The sequence below is a fragment of the Bos mutus genome, chromosome 29 (assembly GCF_027580195.1).
Source record: "Bos mutus isolate GX-2022 chromosome 29, NWIPB_WYAK_1.1, whole genome shotgun sequence".
NCBI classification, from domain to species: Eukaryota; Metazoa; Chordata; class Mammalia; order Artiodactyla; family Bovidae; genus Bos; species Bos mutus.
The window spans coordinates 28,782,872-28,799,812 of NC_091645.1; the positions used below are offsets into that span (position 1 = coordinate 28,782,872).

General features: G+C 46.3%; 1 protein-coding gene across 2 annotated transcripts in view; it reads right to left on the reverse strand.

The window, feature by feature from the left end:
• CDON (cell adhesion associated, oncogene regulated) overlaps nucleotides 1-4,537 on the reverse strand; it is a 98,556-nt gene extending 94,019 nt beyond the window's left edge. Inside the window, exons 1-2 of one of the 2 annotated variants that reach the window (XM_070365273.1) lie at nucleotides 4,274-4,536; nucleotides 2,409-2,539 (exon numbers count right to left, since the gene is read on the reverse strand). The gene's annotated coding sequence lies outside the window, so the exon portion shown is untranslated. Of the gene's footprint in view, nucleotides 1-2,408; nucleotides 2,540-4,273 lie in introns of both variants that reach the window. The other variant, XM_070365274.1, reaches the window with a different exon arrangement.
• Nucleotides 4,538-16,941: the final 12,404 nt, after the last annotated feature.

Consider the following 16,941-nt stretch of genomic DNA (forward strand, 5'->3'; position numbering starts at 1 on the left):
TGGTGGGCTGCCGTCTATGGGGTCGCACAGAGTCGGACACGACTGAATCGACTTAGCATAGCATACTAGTAGAATGCAAGCCCAGGAAGAAGGTAGAAAAAAAAGTTAAACATATTCTCTAAAAGACTTCTTTATTTTTTAAACGCTTAGTGTTAAACATTTAGGAGGCTCTAGTAGAGGACTACACAGGAATTGGATGGAGAGATCTGTGACACACAAGATTTTAATCAGAAACAAAATCTATCAAATAGGCTACTGCTCTCTGCTCTAGTTGAAAGCTACAAACACTGGAATTCACACTCATTTTTAACTATTCTTGGAAGATGAAAATCAATTAAGTAGAACGTCCAAGATTCAGAACTGCTCTTCCTTGAAAAACACATAAGAAACAAACCAGGCTCATAGTCTGAAGAGCGTCTGTATTCAAAAATCATTCAGGGGTAGGGGAAGAAGGGTGGGGTGAGGGCTGGGGTGGGGTGGAGTGGAGAGACATGCTGATGTTTCTCAAAAATTTTGCTCCAAAGATTTTACAGAATATTTGATAGATATATTTTCATTTATTTGTGGCCGCTGGCAAGTGTGCAAAGTGATGTCTTAAAAAATCCTAGCAGAGAGAAATTTTTCAAAAGACAGAAGAGACAGACATACCCTGCACGAAGGTAAATTCTGCGATAATGTTACAAAAACACAATAAAAGTCATATAAAAACAACACAGCAAACTTAAATATGCCTATTCAAACAAGCATTTCATCTCTGCAAAACACTCTGCTTCACAGAAAAGTCTGATTCTGCTCTTGGCTGAAAAGTTATTAAAACAATAAAGCGGCCCTTACAGGCGAGACCAAACTGTACCATGATTTTCCATAGTTATCAAAAGATCATTCACAGAAAACTTACCAGGTCTGCAACGTGTATATGCTTGTGCTTCGGAGGGAAAGCAGAAAAGTGACTTTCTGTACTTACAGTGGCGTGCACTTCAGGATAAAGACGCATCACCACAGTCGTGCTGCTAAGAAAGTCCTGGCCAGCAATCTGCCTATGGGTTGGGCTCTTCTCGTACAAGATAAGCTGTTAAGTCCTGCCTTGATTTTAGATCCACTAACATATGGAGTCTTCTAATGTAGCCTCTCTCCGTCCCCACGCCCACCACCACCCGCCCCCCCATCACCACTCGGCTCCCCTCCCTCTCCACACACACACATACACACATACAAAAAAGGCACTGCAGGGCAGAAATTCCTCAGGTGCTCGCTAATGGAATTCCCAGGGTCTTGGAGCCGCTTCGGGGATCAAGAGATCTCATCGCCCCTGCTGGGGTAAGGAGCAGCAAGTCTGTTCCATTTAATCAAATACAGAATGAATTTTCAGCTCTATTCACTAGCTTGTCTCCAGGGCTCTCAAAAGGCACCAGGCAGCTAGAATCACACACATGTGGCTCTTTTAGGCAAGTATAATTAGTTTGATTTTAAAAAGCCACATTAATAATATCACCTCAGGACCATTATTCAGGGGACAGATGACAATGATACTGTATGTTTTAAGCCTGACAATGGGGGGAAAGAGCACAGACAATGAGGGAGAACTTGAAGGATTAAAAAAAACCAACAAACCAGTTTTTCATTTAATTGTAATCCAATATATTTAAAGTGAAATTAAATATATCCCATATACTATCTCTTCATTGTAATTGAAGTCAAGCTCTCCTTTCTGTTCTCCTGAAAAATGAGTCAGTACCATATATACAACATTTATAAATGGAGTGCTTATAAATCAATGAAATGTTTATGTATAATATAAAATTTAAAATACAAACAATAAAGCATTCTCTAATTCAAGTTAATAAAATTTCTTGAAAAAAAGCACCCATCAAAACCCACATTAAATCAAGTCCTTCAGAGCAATCTGTTTACCAACCAGACTCCAAATTTCCTTTCTAATCTAATTAGTTTCTATTAAGTAGTAAGATCATATGTCTATAGAGACTATCCCTAGACGTCAAGGCTTCTCTTCTGATGTGTTGCCTTAGCTCCACTCTTACACAGTAGAAATGCTAACCACAAGGCAATAGCTAATGTAACAATGTGTTAACAAATAACAAATTTTTCACTTAATGGTTTTAAATTTCTGATCTCCAGCCTGATTTTGCTACAATAAGGCTTAATTCTTGAGATCATTTTTCCAGTATTTTACTTAAAAACAGTACCGATTCACTTACAAACAGTACCTAAAAATCTTACAGATTTTTAGTCCAAAGGTCTGCATAAGAAACATTTCTAAAGAAGCAACATTATACTTCAACTTCCATTTTGACAAAACCATTAATGAAATTATCTAGAAAGTCGCGAAAGCATAAGGGCAAAAGTGGGAAAAGAAAAAGAAAGCATGAGAACTAGTCAACAAGTTTTACCTGAAATTCTTTGAGCCCAGCCCTATGGCAGAAGTTCTTACTCCAACATAAAGATTCCTCTTACAGATGGGACGGTGGGGAGTGTCCTATCTTAAAATGAATTTAATTCCTTCCATGCACAGGCAAGCCACCTGCAAAGAAGACAAGTAACACTGATTTAGAAGCCAACCTACACAAGGTAGATCTGTATGCTCCAAGTCCTAAGGGTTCTCTGTGCTTCCTGGCTGGAGGGTCAGAGCTGTTTAAGTACTTTCCACAGAAGAGGAGGCTGATGAGAACCATGGCAATCAATCAAGGCGTCCCAAGTGAGTTACTACACAAACAATAGCACAGTACCTCTAGTAACTGATTTTCCTGGTTGACTAAACTATTCAAACAAAGACAGATTTCCCAAATACTATATCCCAGTTTTTGCATGAAAGTTAAACAATATACACATGTGTGCGTCTGTGCGCGCGTGTGCGTGCGTGCGTGTTTTACAGAAATATAAATGTTTCTGCTCCACACGCTGCCAAACACACACCCAGGGCACGTCTTTACGAAATGAAACAGGTTTTCTCCATCCTTCTCATATAACTTAGAGTATGAGGCAGTTTATTTCCACATGTGCAAAACAGAAACTACAGTATTTGGTGCCTCTCTGGGTTCCTAAGAATGCTTTCTAGTTAAGCACTCATTTAAATTTTCCAGAAATTTTCTAGAGGTCGCTTTCATCTTGTCCTAAAAGTTGAACTACTCCCACATTCTCAGCTAAAATAGACTACTCCCCAAAAAATGAGCTATAAAATGTAATAGACTGTTTAGAATTATACTGAGAATAAACCCATTTCATGCTCCAGCCCCCTCCCACCTTCTCCTACCAGACACTGTCCACTAGGTATGCCAAGAGTCAGCTGGAAAGTCTGCGGCTTGTGGCATCAGTGAGGCAAGGAAGGAGAATTGGCCTTGTTCACCTTTACTGGCCACTGGCCTGAGACTGTATCTCATGTTTCCTTTTAGTCCAGTCTTCTGTTTCTCAAGGTGTCTGATTTAAGGACACAGAGGTTAATGAGGTTCCCTCAATTCTAGATGCCAACTTGGAAGGCAGCCTGCCCTTCAGGCACCTGCCACCCTCTGGAGTCTGAACTGGGAAAAACAGGCATTCTGGAGAAATCTCTTTTTGGAGAGCCTTCCACCTGATTTGGTGGGCTGGGGAGAACAATGAAGGGAAGGGCGAGAGAGGCTCTCTAGCCCCTCGGTGATTTATTACTGAAATTCCTAGATGTGGAGAGAATGCAACAAAGGTCTGGAAGCTGCAGAGTGAAATAAATAGCGGGCTGTAATGTATTTAGCAAATGATAATGCAATCCACAGAATGCTTTACAGAGGAGAAGAAAAAATACGCTCCCTGGGGCTGGGAAGTCACTGAGTCTGTGAAGGCAGAGAAAGATACATTGTGCAGGAAATTTCTCTTGATTCTCCCTACACATAAATCACTGTCTCTCTCGGGCGCTCCGCGGGGATGGAGGTTGAGAGGCGAGAGATCCGGCTCCCTTGGGAAAACGTGCCCGGCGCCCCCTGCACCCCGCTATGCTTCATCTCACCTGCCCCAGCGGATCATTGTCAAAGAGATTGTATCGTGTCACTGACACCTCACCCCGCCTCCTCCACGAGGTGGCTCAGAGTCCCCAGGACCGGGAACCTAGGAGCTCCCCGCTGCGCATCCTTCAGTTACCCTTTCCAGACCCCGAACGCAGCCTGGACCCCCAGCCCTCCCAGGCAGCCCGCTCCCCCGGACCTCCAGCTCCCAAGCCTCGTGGCGCCCAAGCCCGGTGTCCCCAGGCCACCCCTCCCGCCCACACTTAGGTGCGACCCCACCCCCGCACCTCTCAGCGGGGCTGGCTAAGCCCCCAGACCTCCTGCGCGGCAGCCGGCTCCGAAAGCCACCCCCAGGTCATCCCCCGCGCGCTGGCGGCGGCTACGGCGGCGGCGGCGGCTGCGATCCGAACGGGCCCCTCCATGCACCGGGCAGGGCAGCGGGAGGGCGTGGCACCTCTCACGCCGGGGCGGGGGGCGCGGGGGCGGGCGGCGCGGGGTCCCGATCTCCTCGCACCAAGCCGCGCGAGCCGGGCACCCGGGACTCAGGGGAGGGGAGGCGGGGGTGGGTGGGCGGAGTCACCGGGGCGCGCCCCCGCGGCCGCGCTCCTCCCCGCCAAGGCGCGCGGGCGCGTCACCCGGCGGGCGCCGCGCCAGCGAACAGCACGCGAGGAGCGGGAGGAGGGAACCGGGCCGCGGAGGCCGCAGCTCCCCGCCGGCCCGCGCCCCGCCAGAGGGTGCGCGCGCAGCCTGCCAGATCAGCGGCGGGGGGACGGGCTATACCAACGAGCTGGGGGGAGGGGGTGCGCTCCGGGCAGGCCCTTCTCCTTGTCCCCCTCTTGCTTGCCCTACAAGGTAGCCCCCCCAGGAAAGGAGAGAACAGTCTCTGCTTTGGTTTAGGATGGGGAAGGATGAGTTGCCTTAGCAATTCTCGGAGTTTCCCATAATGCCTGCACTCCCCTTTCCCCTCACCTTTACTTCCCCCGGGAGAGGCGGCCTTTGGGGCGGTCCACTACTGGGCTCGAGCACGAGCACTACTGGGTTACACGGGCCCCGGTTTCCCCGCCCAGGCCCCGCCCCTCATCCCTCCACCTAAGCCGTCTGCGGAGCCAGCCAGTCCATCTCTTCTCTTGGCTCGTACCTAGTGTCTGCCTTATGGCTCCGGCTTCCCGCCGCTTTTGGTTCCTTCGCCTTTGCCCCACGTTTAGTATTTAGATTCTTAGGCGGTGAATTTTCCTCGGATTCACCGCTTCTCTCGCTCTGCCTTCACATATACGTAGGCAGGTAACAAAACTTCCTAGAGACTAGGAGAGGCTCAGCGTCGCCTCGTGCAACCACCTCGGCCTTTGGCCCCAGAGTCTTCCCAACTTGTCCTTTGGACGTGCCCCAAGTGATCTGATTTCACTGAACTTCAGTTGTTCAAACAGAAAAGAAAATAATTTCTACTGTATTTAAAGGTTGCTGTGAAGCATAAGTATGATACTTAGTGGAAAGCACCTGCCACAGCATGGGCATTCGAGGATTGTGACCTCTATATAATAATAATAATAATAATAGCAGTTAATTTTTTTACCATCGTCGTCCCTTACTATTTAACTACAAAAAAGAGCTCTAATGATACTTGGAGTTCAAAAACACTCAGTTCTGAACATCAGGAGAAATACGACATTCCTAACCTTCCATGGGATCGCAGAGTCAGACATGACTGAACAACTTTCACTTCACTACCTTCTTAACTGAATTTCACAAGCAAAGGCTATCAAAGTGTGGTGTTCAGACAGTTTAGTTTTTTACTTTAGCTATATCCAGGGTCTTTATGAAAGCATCTGGTCCTAAGAAAGTCAGTAGAGGAGAGGGAAAAAAGAACTCTACTTCTTTGTTCTCTATTGTTTCATTTATGATTTTTTTCAATCAGTAAATAAGATGTCCTGTAAACAGTGAAGGTTTATTTGAACTGAGAGTTTTGTATGAATGAGATGGAAGTCCTGTAGGTTTCTTGCAGCACTCTGAGAATCCCATAGCAGTTTCTCTACAGGCTCTTGAGGGTTCTCTCCTGGAGCCTCATTGATTCTGGGCTCTCCCAAGACTCATAGCGCCCTTTGAATATCACTATGCCTATTTGTGGCACTAGTGGTAAAGAACCCGCCTGCCAGTGCAAGAGATGTAAGAGGCAGGCTCAATTCACAGGGGCTTCAGTTCTTGGGTTGGGAAGATTCTCTGGAGGAAGACATGGCAACCCACTCCAGTATTCTTGCCTGGAGAATCTCATGGACAGTGGGCTACAGTCCATAGGGTTGCGAAGAGTCAGACATGACTGAAGCGACTCAGCACACACATATGGTATTGTTACTCTTAATCAGGCCTGGGAAATAATCATGATGTTTCTGGATGCTGATTACTCCCTTGCTACCTTACCTGTAAAGTGAATTCATTCCAGGGGCAAATTGTTTCCCATTAATGAATTGTTCACTTATTTGTTCACTTACAAATGTAAAGTAATATTTTACAAGTATTATCATTGAGCGCCTACTCTATGCCACTGCTAGGCAAAGAGATACATGGAGAAATAGGACCCAACACAAGCTTCAAAGAGCACACAATCTAATTGTGATACTGATCCATCAGTGGATAAGTATTTTGAAACATCTTCAGTGCAATGAACAAGCAAGGCGTGGGAGCACAGGGTCAGTGTAGCTAACCCAGTTTAGAGTTTGTGGAGAGTGGCTTGTCAAGAAAGGCTTCCCAAAAGATGTGACCCATGAACTAAGCCTTAAAGGACAATAGGGTTGGCCAGGTGCTGGTGAAGGAATGGGAGGGTGGTCTAGCAGAGGGAATGTTATGAATAAAGACAAGAAAGGAGGCTGCTCAAAGGAACTGCAAATACTCATTTGTGATTGAAGTGTGAGGGGTCGGGTAAGGACTGGTAAGGAAAGGAATTGCAGGAGGAAGCTAAGGCCAGATCACAGATGGCCATGCACGTCATGCCAAGCAGCTGAGACTCGATTCTATAGACTGTGGGAGTCAGTGCAGTGGGGAGTGTGATATGGGCAGATTTATGTTTAGAAAGATCACCAAGCAGCAGCTATAAGGACAGATTTAAGGGATCCAAGCCTGAGATCAGACAATTTGGAAGCTTCCAAAGCAATCCAGGCTGTCCAGTTGGATCAACTGTCGAAAAGTGAAGAGAAAGGAAATTCCAGAAACAAGAGGAAATCTTGGCAGGATTTGGAACCTGATGACATGTGGAAGGTAAAAAAGAGAGAGGACTTGAGGATGATATCAGCCTTCTAGCTTGAGAAGTTGGTGACCTCTCTCTACACCCATGTACTCGGGAAGAGAACCATGCCCTGCGCGATAGATGGATTTTAGAGGAACAATGGTGTTTGATTTGGATACTTTTGAATTTGAGGTGTCCATGGACCTTCCAAGTAAAAGTGTCTATTAGATAGAAGAGTCCAAGCTGCAGGTTCTAGATTTGAAAGTCATCAACAAAGAGTAGTTTTTACACTATGAAAGTAGAGGTGAAGCCTCAGGAAGAATATGGAATCCTAGAAAACTGTGGCCAAGGATAGATCTCTAAAATTCTGATATCTAAAGCCTTCAATTATCCCGATGAATCTGGAGGGTGGGTTGCTTAGAGAACTCAAGGTGTAAGACTTGAAAAGGATGCTCGGGGAAGGTGATGGGGGCTTGGAATAGTCATTAGAAAAATGAGAGTTGAAAACTGAAAGTTGAAAAGCATTTATGGGATTGATGAGGGACAGTGAGGGCCTGGCTTAGATTGGAGATGGTGAATTTGTAGTGATGGAATCTACATGACTTTATCAAAATTTAACTGCTCAGGCATAAGGGGAAAGAAAGCACTAGACTGAACTAAATTTGGAGCTGTGCTGGAGGATGTGCACAAGGAGATTAATATGCAATATTTGTAAGAAAATAATTTAAATCATCAATCACAAAATCTGGTCTGTGAGCTGGAAAGAAATGACCAAACCCAAAAGTGCAGGTGTGTTATCACCTATCATAGGTTATCGTCCCTATGACGGTGAGAAGGGTATGGCAGGAACACCACTGTAGCTCCCTTATCTATCCATGTCCTGTTCCAAGGCTTGGTTTTTCAGTTTATCCCTACTGGAGGCAACTCTCATGGCCAAGCTGGAGCACCTGGTGAGGGACCAGCTATGTCTCTTGTGATATATCAGAAAGCAGTGGCCAGGGTGGTAACATGTTCCCCCTCACTTGTCTCCAAATTTGCCTGTTTCATATACAAGGAAATGGAGGTAAAGAAAATGCAAGATCACCGAGTTAATGATATTCAAGCTGGGCTGAAAACTTGTGTTTGGCGGCATCCTGCTCATTTGGTATTTATCAAATGGTTATTTGTATTGTAACTTAAGATTGAAGGCAGGAAGAGAAAGGGACGACAGAGGATGAGATGGTTGGATGGCACCATTGACTCGATGGACATGAGTTTCAGCAAGCTCTAGGAGTTGGTGATGGACAGGGAAGCCTGGTGTACTTTCACACATTGATGCTAAGAATTAAAAATGGCACAGCCACCAGGGTAGAAAATCGGAAGATGTTTATAGAAATTCAGCATGCTGTCACCCTTTGATCCAGCAGTCCCAGCCTCTAAATCTATCCTACAGACTCTCCTACACGCGTGTGCAAGGCTGATGTGAACGTCATTCACTTCGGCCTTGCTCGTAACAAATTAAGAACAACTCGGGTGTTCATCATTAGACAAAACTCCAAAATTTGATATGAAAACAATACCTCCTTTTCCAGACTTAAATGAGATCACCTGCGTCAAATTCCTAGCACAGCACCTGATGCACAGTAGGATCTCAGAACATGGTGAGTACAGAAACAACACCCAATTGCAAGGGAGGTAGAAAGGCTTTAAGAAGGAAGGAGAACGTGACCTCAGCCTGGAGGCTGGGGAAGGCTCCAAGAGAAGTAGAGAAATGGGGAGGGTTCCCAACAAGGAGTGAGGGGCACAGGGAACAAAGCTGTGAGGGCAGAATGGAAAGAGGAAGGAAGGTTCTGGACAGCGAGTAGCCCGAGTAGCCCGGGGGATGAGAGCAGAGTGGTACTCAGGAGCAGTGGGAGGTGGAGTTGTTGAGAGCAAAGGGGCCCACAGGGGAAGGATTGAATTGTATCATGAACTTGAGACTTTCTTCTTTGGGTCATAAGAGTAATTAACTTATATTTGTATTGTATCTTATGGTAGAAAATCAGACCTTACTGGTTGGATTTGGTACCAACCAAAATGAATGTTATGGGCCTCTCAAATATTCTTGGGCTGGAAATGACCTTATAAGGGACATCCCCGGTGGTCAAGACTCTGTACTCCTAATGCAGGGGGCCTGGATTCAATCCCCAGTTAGGGAACTAGATCCCGTATGCCGCAACTAAGATCTGGTGCAGCCAAATAAATAAGTAAATACATAAATATCTTTTTAAAAAGAAGAAATGACTGATAGATGTGGCAAATGTCAGAGTGTCCCTCTTAAGCAAGAGTGGTCAGAGTTGGTCATCACCAAGCCGGCTCAGTCTGTTAAAGGTTTTCAAACCAAACAGTGATTTCACATGTTTTGATGTTCGTCATGGCTTTGGATTTTATTGGATCTTATTTACATAAGAAAAAACATTAACCAATTTAAAACTGAAAGAGGGAAGGGAAAATGACCATCTAAAAGTCAATTGGTTTAGGGCCTTTCTCTCTGCTAAAGGTTCCAAAGTTCAAAATAACAAGTAAATCCCACAAGAAGTTGGGCCCAGAGGGCTAAACAATAACAAAAGTCGCTTGTCTCCCTTTGGACGGTTTCCAAATTTATACAACAAAGTTCCCGTTAAATATGCAGGAAGTTCTGATTATTTATGATGTAATTTAATATTGACATGTTATTAAGGGAGCTGACCCTCCTCCAAGCCTTTGGAATTTCACATCTAATGACTGCAGGATAACTTCCCTACCAAAGCTCAGAGGTGGGTCATCAACAGTTTTCCTCTGTGAGATATTTTTTTTTTCTTCAAAAAGAAATTCCAAGAGGTTGACTGTACCCTCACTGTCTTGTACATTTCCTGAATGTGTGCAAGAGGATTTCACGGAGAGAGAGATTTCTATGGCCTTTTTAATGCTGAGCAGGCTAAGCTCCGGAGGCTCACGGCCTAAACCCATTACACACAGATCACCTAACGCTGTGACTGGGTTTGTGACGCCAGATTAATTTACCCACACACCAGGTCGGGAGAAAATGACTTTACGCATCTCCTTTGCACCAGCAAAGAATGTGGAGATCATTTTACAGGAAAGAGAAAGACAGGTCTGTAATGAAAGCTGGTGCAGCGTGTTTGCTCTTTATATGCACCAGCTTGCTTTAGACAGCCACAGTTCCTCATCAGTTATTTTATTTCTTAAATCAGCAGCAAAGAATGTTACAGAAACTGACTTGCCTCTCAGACAAATTACTTAGGCTTTGTGCGGCAGTTTTCTCATCTGCGAAACAGTAATAATGGTACCTGTTTCCTATGACTGTGGTGAGGATTAAATGAAATAATGCATACAAAGCAATGGGCTTTGAAATAATAAAAACATTATCAATAATTTAAAATAGCTACTATTATTACCTTTATCATCATGGTAAAAATCACTGTGAATTCTCCTCCCCCAGACCAGTTTTCTCTCTCTGCTTTATGTTTTTTTCTCTCTCTCTCTGCTTTCATTGTGAACAACTATCATGCGACATGAGCAGTGGAAAACTGAGCACATGTGAATTAATGATCTGTGTCCTGATGGTTCACGTTTTAGTAATAAGGATTATACTTGGTCTTCATATGAATAGCTATCCATGCTGCTGCTGCTGCTGCTAAGTCGCTTCAGTCGTGTCTGACTCTGTGCGACCCCATAGACGGCAGCCCACCAGACTCCTCCGTCCCTGGGATTCTCCAGGCAAGAACACTGGAGTGGGTTGCCATTTCCTTCTCCAATGCATGAAAGTGAAAAGTGAAAGTGAAGTCGCTCCATAAATGACATAAATTTAGAAGCCTGTTATGAGGATGAGATAAGCCTGGCACACGGCAAGCCTTCTATGGTGCTTGTTAACCAGATTAACACATACATACATAAAACGACAAGGCGAGCTCATGACTCATCATCCTTAGTCTTGCTCACACCCTACCTAACCAAGTGTTTTCTCTAGGTTGGTTAAAAGTATTTCCAGAGAGCCTCAGTCCTAACACGCCCCTCCTAACAGAGCTCCCTGAGTCCCTGGGTCTCCCTCTACCTCATGCCTTGTACTAGCCACCATGCTTCCCCGCGTCCCCTCTTCTGCGTCCTGTCCTCTCCCTTGACCACATGTTGACCAGGTCATTTACCAACTGCCTGCTCCCCGATACTGTCCGTCCCATCCTGGGAGTTCTGGGTACCACATTTTCCAGGAGGAATGGAAACTCTTTGTGAGTTTGGACAAATGTAAAATGACATATATCCACCACTATAACATTACATAGAATAGTTTCACTGACCCCTCAAAATTCTCCATGAAAAAAAAAAACAAAAAAACTCTATGTTTCTGACTCTGCATCACCGTCTCAGCCTTACCACTTCCGTAAGGGCTACAGAGACCAGGGTCCGGGGCCCAGATAGGAAGAAGACACCAGGGGAGGAGAGATGGGGACTCCGGCCACTTGGGACAGAGGTAGGAGCCTGGAGAAGCCCCCTTGAGTTTTGGATTCAGCCTTTACATTCATGCTTATGCCCAAAAGGGAGGGAAGCAAGTAGGAGAGAGCCACTGAGAGCTAGCTACCCCAGTGAGGGAGGTTTACGAGTGGTGGTGGGGAGGGAGAGCAATTTTCACTGTGTTCTTGCTCACTGTCCCTCGCCTCCCTGCACCAGAGACTGCCTTAGTTAATGAGGGAGTGGGATGGAGAAAGAGACAGATTTTCTCGACGTTTCTCCAAGCTGCCAATGTAAACTGGCCATGGGCTTCTCAGCGTGTTTTCAGGCTAATTCAATCTAAGGGGTCAATAACTGAGAGCAGCTTTGTAATTGGTTCTCCTGGGATCTCAAGCCATCACTCTATAGGAGCAGACTTCCAAGTGCTACAGCAGACACCACTGGAGATATTTTGGCTTTGGAGGGGGGGTGTCTTCTGCCTCCTCCACCGCCGTTCAGATCACAGCACATGTTTGGATCTGTGCTGCCTACATTTAAGGCCAAACAGAGGAGCCTGGTGCGCTGCAGTCCATGGGGTTGCAAAGAGTCAGACACGACTGAGGGACTAAGTACACACACAGACACACACACACACATACCCTTTCTCTGGAGGCTTCCCAAGTGGTGCCAGTGGTAAAGAACTCACCTGCCAATACAAGAGATGTAAGAGGCATGGGTTCGATCCCTGAGTCAGGAAGATCCCCTGGAAGCAGGTATGGCAACCTACTCCAATATTCTTGCCTAGAGAATCCCATGGACAGAACAGCCTGGCAGGCGACAATCCAAAGGGTCTCAAAAAAATCAGACAGGACTAAAGCAATTTAACACACACACACACATACACACATGCACCCTTTCTCCGCTTGCCCTATGGCCACTAATCTCCTGACCAGCAATGTGGGGACTGAAATTAGCAACCTCCATCCCCTACGTGGTCCCAGACTAGGTTCGGGCATGAGAAGACCTTTGGAAGAACCCATTCACAGGCTCTCTTGATGTCTCAGACTCCACCTGCATTCAGAAACATCTCTTGGCCCATTCTCTTTGTATTCATTTCATGGATTTGTCAAAAGGCTCAACACTGAGCCAATTAGCCCCTCCTGCAGCCCAGCTTCTCTTGGGCCCCTTCACAAAGGGCTTCCACCTTGATGAAAGGACTGTGCCTGGGGAGATCTGGGCTTAGCATTTTTCAAAATGCTGCAGAAGGAGGACCGTGGGGCCTTTCGCAAAAGGAAGGGAGGAATGGACATGGGGGCATTGCGACTTAAGTCCCAAAATAAGCCAGAGCAATGCAGAATGTCAGGACTCTAGGACTCTTTTTCCACAGTGAGATCATTTCCTTTTTAACCATCAGAAACAAGCCTCTGGGGGCTATACATGCCCATCAGGTCCAATCCACTGCCTCCACACGTGAGGCTGCCTCAGAGATAGCTCACTCCTCTCACAGGCCCTGTTTACCCTTCTCTCCCCATGTCAACATCTTGCAGCCTGGTCCCCTTCCAGGCCCAGAGGTTGGCTTCACCATTCTCCTACACAGGAAACATTTCAGAATGTCTTTGGGATGTTCAGCCTGGCTGGATTCCTGTTGGTGAGCCCTGCAACCATCTAGAGTCACCAGGAAGGTGGCCATTCTCAAAATTCTCTTTCTACCACGATCAGCAGCCCCAGTCTGGAGAGTCAGCCCTGTGTTTCCTCTCGAGCCTGGGTCAGTGCACACTTCCACCCCATGGCTGCCTCAGAGATGGCTCAGAAGGTGCTGAGCTTAACAAACACCTGGAAAAAACAAGACAAAGGCTAGAAGGAGATGAATTGATCATTATCCTCCTACTGTCCTTTTTCTCTATTTCTTTCTCTTCCTGTAAACACTGAAACTGCCGAAGTTCTCCATAGTGCTGATTAAGTGTAATGAAATTAAATCAATGACATTTACTAAGTGCCTACAAGATATTATCAAGATTCTACACTTCTTTATGTGGACTTCCCACTTTGCTGCTTTCCTGGGTGGAGTCCCAGGAAGGCACATGTATCTTTTCACCATTTCTTTGAGCAGCCAAAGACCCACACAAATGCTTATCAAGCTTTCTCTGTTTATCACTAGCTTAGCACTCATAGAAAGATACAATAGCATCTTTGCCCTTGAGACATTTAGTCTTTTTTAAGTGAGATAACATCACACTTAGCTAGTACCTATTATGTGCCAGGCACAGTTTGATAGCACTCACTCAGCGTTCCTCTGAAACAGGTATATTATTCTCATTTTATAAAGGAGCAAACCAAGGCTCAGAGACGTTGAGTAACTTACCCAAGGTGACACAGCTAGAGATATAGAACTGGATTCAAACCCAAGCAGGTGAACTTCAGAATAGACACACACTTAACTCTCATGCTTCATAGCTTTTTAAATGTGGTCTCCACAATGAGAAAACCAGGCAAAGCAGCGCAGAAGCAAGCACTCAGCGGTTATGGTGAAGACTGAGGTTATGGGTTTAAAGATCAAGAAAGAAGTGGTCCTTGAGGAGAAAACCACTGAAAGAACTGGGTTGGACTGTTTCAGGGTTTCCCAAGTGGTGCTAGTGATGAAGAACCCACCCGACTGACAGGTTCAATCCCAGGGTCGGGAAGATCCCCTGGAGGAGGAAATGGCAACCCACTCCAGTACTCTCGCCTGGAGAATTCCCACGGACAGAGGAGCCTGCGGGGCTACAGTCCATGGGGGTCTTAGAAGAGTCAGGTAGCACTGAAATGCAGAACTGTTTCAAAGCTAACAGAAGACCTTGTTCACATTCAGAATGAAGGAGATAACCTGCAGATCGGAAGAGAAGCTACGGGGGAAGGAAGGAGACTGGCCTGACTTAAGAATAAGGAAAACAGGAGAGCTCCACTTTCAAAAATGACGGTGCTAGGAATGCCTACCTCCTGGTTTTGTAAGGATAGAACAATGCCTTGTACGTAGTAAGTGTATGTTTGGGCTATACCATTACTATTATTATTCTTGGATGAACTTTCACTTTGGGACTTGCTCGAGGTAGGGACTGGGGAGCCTGGCTTATATTATGGTGTCTTAGGCTAGTGACTAAAACACAGTGAAAACCTTTGTTCCTGGCAAGGCAGAACTATGCTCTCATTTCAAACCCACTTATAAATCCTGCAATGGAAAAAACAGGGCTGGCCCGTAGGGAACTCACTGAAAAGGTCTGACACTTGGGTCACACTCTCGTGAAATCCACTGGCAGAAGGGCCTTCAGGCCACCCAGCCCCACGTGTAGGTGGGAGGCGATTAAATGGGCGATCTCACTGGGTCCCTCCTGAGTGAAGAGAGAGCCCAAGTCCTCGGTCCTGTAAACACACTCCTATCCACTGCAAACCATAGGTGTATTTGTGGATTGTTCTTTGTTCAGAAAAAGCCAGAGCAGTTCCGAGGAGCCTGCAGAATGTTAGAGCTGTCAGTCCCAAAGTAACAGAACCCTGTTACCCAGCGGACCAGAAAAGCAAGGCAAGGTATCCGTCTCCGTGAGTCAGGGTTTACTTAATATTCACAACCCTGGCAGTTTTTTGACTGATGAAAATGTTTTGCAAACAGAACCTGGTCCTGTTTTTCTCCTCGCTCCTTCCCCTGCCAAACGTCGAGTGAGAGGTTGGCAGAGGCGGTGCTAAACTAGTAGGGCTGATGAGATAGTATCTCTGTCTCCTTGTAACACAAAACATTTATTTTGCAGTAAGTTGAAAACCAAACTGAAAGGTGTCCAAGATTTCTGGGAGCAAGAGGCTTGATCTTCCCCACTGCTGGATGGCCTGGTTTGTTGACTTTCTGCCTTTCGTCTCCCCCACAGCAATGCACCAGCCCCACCAGAGACTCTGGTTCAGTGATAAAGAACCCACCTGCCAATGCACAAGATGCAGGAGACATGGGCTAGATCCCCGTTTTCAGGAAGATCCCCTGGAGAAGGCAATGGCACCCTACTCCAGTACTCTTGCCTGGAAAATCCCATGTATGGAGGAGCCTGGTAGGCTGCAGTCCATGGGGTCGCTAGGAGTCGGACAAGACTGAGCGACTTCACTTTCACTTTTCACTTTCATGCATTGGAGAAGGAAATGGCAACCCATTCCAGTGTTCTTGCTTGGAGAATCCCAGGGATGGGGGAGCCTGGTGGGCTGCTGTCCGTGGGGTCGCAAGAGTAGGACACGACTGAAGGACTAAACAACAGCAAAGGTGTGAGTAGGGTTCCCTCTTTACCATCCAGGAGCCGCCAACACCGGCTCTCAGGGGCCTCATTGTGCCCACAGGCTGGGCCCTGGGCCTCTTCTCATGAAGGCCCACTTTCCTCTTAGCTCTGAGCAGACTCTGTTATCTCTGAGGCTCCTCGGGTTCATAATTGATTTTTTGGTCCCGCTTCTTGCACGGGACTCCAAGTACCAGCCAGCACCACTCGGCCTCAGCCTGTCTGTTCCATTACTTAAAACACAATTATTATCCAAATTTTTTCTTTGAGAAAACAGAAACACCCAAAGAGCCGGTCCCAAGGTGACTTGCAGCCACACTAGAAAGCACACCATCGCTTCATGACTTCTTCCCCTAAGTCAGGTTTACTAGGTACTGTTTATATTAGAGCTTCTCAACCTGAGCACTGTGGGTATTTGGGAGCAGATAATTCTTTGTCCCATGCACCCACTTAGCAGCCTCCCCTGCCTCTATCCAACAGATGCCAGTAGCCCCCACTTGTCCAGTCGTGACAGCCCAAACATCTCTGAGACAAGCGATAAGGTTGTTGGATTTAGCAAATAAAAATACATAGATACATCTTATCTGTCGCCTTGTGGAAGTAGGCCACCCCATTCAGGAACCATTAGGTTAGGCGTGAAACCCTGAGCCTGTTGCATTCACAACTACTTACTTACATGATAACCGTGTCAGGCTCTTGTGAGCACCCCATTCCGAAGATGAGAAAATGCACTGTGGTGTCCTAAATGGGAGGGAAATCCAAAAGGGAGGGGATATATGGATACTGTACAGCTGATTCATTTTGTTATGCAGTAGAAGCTTCCCAGGAGACTCAGTGGTAAAGATTCTGCCTGCCAACGCAGGAGACGCAGGAGACTCAGGTTCGCTCCCTGGGTCAGGAAGATCCCCTGGAGGAGGTCTTGGCAACACACTCCAGTATTCTTGCCTGGGAAATCCCATGGATAGAGGAGCCTGGAGGGCTAGAATCCCTGGGGTCACAAAAAGTCAGACACGACTGA